Genomic DNA, 6,428 nt, shown 5'->3' with positions numbered 1-6,428 from the left:
TCTCAAAAAGACAAATACCATGTTGTCTATGATATGTGGCAGTTAATAGAAGGTACAAAAATGTATAAAAATGAAAAGAAATTTTTGTGACATGATTATTGTTTTTAGCCCTGCTTACACTGATGTGAAACTGTACCCTTTCTTTTTTTTTATTGGATATGTTGTTTAGTGGTGAAGTAAGTCTGTGAATGCAGAGTAGTTAAATTATATTTTTGTGGAAATGGATGTAAGGAAAAGAGGGCTGGTACATAGGAGGTTTGAAGTGGAGGGAGCAAAGTGTGGTTGTCTTCTTAAAGTTGTCCCTATGCAATGGATGAAATGAGTCTCCTTTACACTAATACAAAATAAACATGATAAGATATATGGGTTAGAAAAAATATATGGGATGGAGCTATCATTCCATAGGAAAAGAAAAAAAAGACTACATGTTTGAGTCATTGTTTTTTGGGTACAACATGCTAGGTCTTCAAAAAGCTCCAGTAGGGGAAGGGGAATACTACGCAAAGACTTAAACATTTTTGCAGTGATATCAAGTTTATGTCTAAATTCTGTTTCTCCATAAGTGTTTTGAAGTACCGTAGTATGCATGTGAGATAACACTTAGTTCCCTCAGGGGTTTCTGTCCTATCCAGCGTAGGATAAAACATGATACAAAGCTATTATTGCTTCTTGTGAATGTAGTTACTTCCATAGTGATGTAGGATTGTGCATTGTATTCATTGGGATGTATGGAATCTAAGAAGATGCAGAAGATAAAAACGAGAGAAAAATGCTAAGTGAAATTATTTAAGGTTTTTGAGATAATTATCAAAATGTAATTTAACATTAATACGAACAGTAAAATCAGCTTAGGAGGGAGACATGTTTGGGAAAGTAAAACACCTGTGTGGCAAAGTTGAATAGTGATATGATCCACCTCATGTAAAATAAATGAAAGGAAAACTTACTGAATAATTACTACAATGAAGATGGACTGTCGCGTGGTGTTTGGGTGTCACTGAAGCTCATGTTTTCTGAAACACTGATGGGCAAAGAGCAGGCGCAGGCTGGGCAGTCAAAGAAGCAGGATTTACTCAGACCCCTTCCCCTGCCTTTTTCTTTCCCTGAAAGCTGCATGGTATTGCTTCACAATTTAAATACACCAGAAGCCACTTAAAGATCATAAAGTTGGTTAAAAGCTGTAAGAAAAATGAATGCTTCCTTCTTACTGCATATTTTTGAATATTTTCAGTAGTAATGCTAGAAGCTGAATGTAGCTCACTGGTTGAACATACTATGTAATTTGCTTCTTCTTACAGAGCACATTTCGTTTTGTGTCTTCTCTAACTAATTATAATATGAGATTTATCTATTAATTTCTCCCCCCAAAAGTAAATACAATTATAAGGAGCATATGTAAATGCCAGCTTACTCAGTCCTAAAGGAGCTGGCCCTAAATATACAAAGCATTTTATATCCACTACTATTCAGGTCCAGGAATGCTTCAGTCTCCATTTTTTTTTTTTTTTTACTTCTGGAGCTCTCCTTTGTCCCACTGGGAGCCTTTTCTTTTGTTTATTTTTTTAAGGTATTCCACTTCCAGGCATCGCTTATGAGCTTTGCAATCTCACAACTAATTCATTACAGCTACACACAGCATATGATCTTACAGGATATGACTGGATAAAACACTTGTAGAAGTACATATTTATGGATACGAGAGTATATGTTGTCTCAGTTCCAGATTCCCTGAATGTGTGACAATGGGCGTCTCTTTTTTACCTGTCTTTCCCGATAGATGACTGATTGATTCATTTACTCAACAAAGAACTCTTTAGTGCTATGTAAAAGATCTAAACTGGATGTTGTAGAAGAAATATACTGGACTGTTAACTCATGCTTCTTCTGCAGAAAGCTATGCAGTGTTTAATGGGGGAATGCATACATTGAAAAAACAAACATACATCCTGACTGTTACAGTCTTGAAAATATTTTCTGGTGTGATTTTATGCAAAACTGCTGTTCCATTATTTATATATCCGCCAAGAGTTCCTTGGAATTGACTTTTTTTTTTTTCATGTTGTATTGCTATTAAGTACGAGGACTTTTCTAACTTGCCTGTTAGAGTTCATTTTACCCACTGCTCTGTTTGGTGGCATCTTCTGTGTCTTTCTTCAGCAATGGAGAGGTGGCATCTCCTCCCTCAAGGAAGAAAAACCCATAGCTTGTTGCTTTTGCCAATAACAAAAGATGCTGGTGAGAAAGCTTTTGCCACTGGCATTTTTTTTTTTTTTTACCTAAAACACATCAAGAGAGCCAGGGTGCCTCTCTGTTGGGGACCACAATTCTTCCCAGGTTGATACTCCAGTCATCAGGTTCAGTGTTACACTTGATGAAATAAGCTATCTTGACAATCTTCCCATCAGCCTGAATGATGTCATTCACCTTGATGAGGCCATCAGGCTAGCAAATGGTGCAGTTACTTATGGTCACCAGATGAGGGAATCGTTCAAACCTACAAAGATCTTCCTGACTTTATACACCATGCTCTCGGGTATAATATAATTCACATTAAATAACTTGCTGTCACAGATAACACAATTTCTTTCCAGACTTACCAATGCTGATGACATCATAAAATTGTTAGTGTAGACTATATGAGTTCAGACATTGACATCAAGTTGAAGGAATCCCTACATGCAAATTTTCTTTAATTCTTTGATACATTTTGTCTTCATTTGACAAACTCATTTTTTTTTAACCCATCCAAGAAACCTCGAAGACTTAAATCATTCTGCTCTGCTCATCTTGGTTATCAGCACTTTGGGTACTAAAGATGGAAAGTACCCTGAAATGGAGCCAGTATTGTTATGTGTAATTTGATACAGGTTGATAGAGATAAAAATGGTAACTGCCAAGTATTACAAAAACAAAGCATTAGATTAAACTTATGTCTAGGCTACAGCATGGTTGCTTGGAAAAACTTGGCTGTAATTTCTACATAGAAAAAGCATCCCAGGTATCTTTTCACAGTGTATGAGGTACCCTGGACTCTCAGGGGCAGGGAATAGCGATCTGGGTGGCTGAGAAAGGGCCACATCGTCATTTCATCTGCCCCTGGCAGCTAGAGGTGAGACTCAAAATTTGATAAATCTATACCAGGCTAATTATTAGGCTGACATTTTGAATGACCTATGAATAATATTGCCAAATGATCATTGGAAGGAAAAAAAAAGGGTTCCCCACTATTAATTCCTATTTTCTCTTCTACTCTCTGTTCATATTTTTTTATGTTTTCTTTCTCTCCCCTTAGATTCCATCCTCTTCTTCCCTTCATTTAGTTCATTAGTTCAGCACGTTGACCCCGGTGGTGTAGGAGACAAACCTTAGACCTTCTTTTTTTTAAATGTCAGGTTGAATAGTGATTTAAAGTACTACTTAACATGTTGCTTGGAAGATTTTACTTTCCTCTAAGTGCTTCTCTTTTGTTACTTTTTAATTCACTGTTTACTGTAAATAGAAGTACTATTTGCTGTTTACTACTTACTGTTCTGTTCCTTCTTTTTTCTCTGTTGATAAACTTTTGAGAATTGACAAATTATTTCTTTTGGTTTTAGTAGTTTTGCACTTGTTGGAGAAACCATTCTTTAACTTAGAAAAAGGAGTTTTTTTTTTTTAAAAGATATATTTATTTTTATTGGAAAGTCAGATATTCAGAGAGGAGACAGAGAGGAAGATATTCTGTCCGCTGATTCACTTCCCAAGTGGCCTTAATAGCTGGAACTGCGCAGATCCAAAGCCAGGAGCCAGGAGCTTCTTCTGCATCTTCCACATGGATGCATGGACCTAAGCCTTTGGGCTGCCCTCTCCTGCTTTCCCAGGTCACAAGCAGGGAGCTGGGTGGGAAGCAGGGCCTTTGGGACATGAACCACTGATATAGGATCCCAGGTGTGTTCAAGGCAAGGCTTTTAGGCACTAGTCTACCACACCAGGCTCATACTTTTTTTTTTTTTTTTTTAGTCCTATCCAGATAGGGACCAAGAAATGCATTTTCATTAATGTTATACTTTAAACATTCTGCTTAAATTGAAATGGATATGTAGAAGTATTTACAGAGTATCTCAAGTTCTAGAAAAACCTTTATAGCAAACAAGGAAATACCATTTCTGAGGTATGAAAGATAACCGTCTATCATAAATGAGTGAAGTGCATTGTTGCTACGAGACTATGACCTTGAGAATCTTAAAACCCTCATGTCTTTAGCTTGTTACCGTGTTTAGAGGCATTAAAGAATAAATGTGTTTTAGCTCTTAGGACAAAGGTAATCAGTATGATCTGACACTTGATTTTACTCAACTATTAGAGCACAAATGGTATAATCAGTTCAAAGCTCAGTGAGCATGGCTATTGGTGATTCTTAAGCAACCTAAATATATTTTTTATTTTAAGCAATGGCTGGAACATATATGAGCAGAATAAAATTAAGTGGATGCAATGCTCACTGAACTATGGAGGCTTTGGAGAAAATTTTATGGAAAGCTGCCTACTTCCAGAAAGTCAAACTAAAGCTGATACTTTTGAGCCTTATTAATAATGTTCAGTTTACAGAAACAAGGTTGCTCTGCACATTAACTTACTTATTTATTCTGGAAGCACTAAGTCATAATGTTAGTTTTGTAGATGCTACAACAAATGATCACAATCTTAGTGGTTTAAAATAATGGAAACCTGTTATGTCACAGGCCTCTACATTAGAAATATGACATGTCTCACTAAGTAAAAAAAAATCACGAGGTCTGCATTGATCCATTGCTTTCTTATGCTTCCTCAGGAAAAAAAATGTTTTCTTGCCTTTCCAACATCTCAAGGCCACATGTTTCTTTCCTTTAGAGTTCTTTATCTATATGCAGAACCACAAACAATGCATCTTGCTCTAATTCTTTTTTTTTTTTATGTTCTCGTTTCTCTTTGACCAACAAAAAGATCCTCTGCTTTAAAAATTCACGTGATCATGAGGATTCGGTTGTTCAGCATCTAAGATGGTCTTCTGATCTCAAAATGCACACCCTCAAACCATATCCCCGAAGCACCTTTTACCATATAAGATAATATCTGCACAGGTTTTAAGAAGGAGGATGTGAGGACAATTTGAAGGGACTATCACTGCTTAGTATAACCTCTGTCATCTTTCTCACTTGCCAGGGAAAACACACTAAGCACACCATGCATGTGAAGTAATCAAAGTTCCTACTTCATGGAGATTTTATTATTCACAGGTGCATGATTAACCTGGGTCTTCAAGTGTCTGTGAAGGACGTCTGGAATCCGTACAGGTAACTTATTTATCCATGGACCAAGTTGAACTACACAGCATGAATAAAGACCATGGTTAAGAAGCAGGCACAGCTGGATTTATTACTTAACTGAGACTTGAGATCCACCTGGTCTACTGTTTCTTTACCCAAAGACTGAGAATACTATCAATTGCACAGTGCAGGGCTGTTGTTAGAGATTGAACGACATTGTGGGTGCAAAGCTCACAGAACAGAGTAGGTGCTAAAGAAATATCACTACCCTTCACTAAACATCATATGTCGTATTTTGGCAACATAACTCCAAGACCAAACAAGAAAGCCATTTTCAGTTGGTGTTATTTAGAGGCATAAGGAACATTTCCTTTGTTTTAACTTATCCTTTATAGCACTTCTGGACATTTCAAAACTTCAAATATATTCTTTTGGCTTACGATACTCATTTTTCAACTATCCTCATTAAGTATAAAGCAGTTATCCAAGGAAGAAAAGCATGAAGTTGTTACAAGTAATTGCCACTGTAATTTTGAGTTTGTTTGTCAGAAGAGGCCTGATTGAATCAAAGTCAGGAGCCATTTTCCTGCTTATTTGTTTTGAATGAAATACAGAAGAGAAAATAAGTTTATGCTGTTATACAATTTGCAAGCAGGGCAGGCCTCCAAAAGTGCCAACTTTGGCAGTGTTTAGATTTCTTTTCAGTGTGGGGAGGAAACCTAATGGAGGAAGAAAGTGATGAAGAGGAAATCCAGAGAGATCTGCGGTCACATCTCACTGCTGCACACACATACACAAGCATGGTCCTGCTGTCTTCTCTCACTAGAATTCACTGGTTTAGGGAACTCACCAGATGATAAGGAAAGATAGGTAATTCTATTACCAATGTGGGCACAAACTCTTAGTTTTATTCTAGAATAATACTCCACTGGTGGGAATATTGAATTTGAAAGTATTATTCACACAGGATTTGGAGCCAGATTTCTGAAAGTTTCAGGTTTCTGACGCCATGCCAGACTTAGACACCGACTTTCCTGTCTATAAAATAGAAGCTAAGAAAAGAGAATGGGAACAATCCAGCAGGATTGAACCCCGATTAGATTAAAACCTAGAATTTAGTTCTGAGAATGAGACAGGCAGGTT

This window comes from Ochotona curzoniae, unplaced genomic scaffold (assembly GCF_017591425.1).
Source record: "Ochotona curzoniae isolate NIBS_2020 unplaced genomic scaffold, NIBS_Ocur_1.0 contig_64, whole genome shotgun sequence".
Classification (NCBI taxonomy): domain Eukaryota; kingdom Metazoa; phylum Chordata; class Mammalia; order Lagomorpha; family Ochotonidae; genus Ochotona; species Ochotona curzoniae.
Note: the sequence above shows the minus strand (reverse complement) of the source record.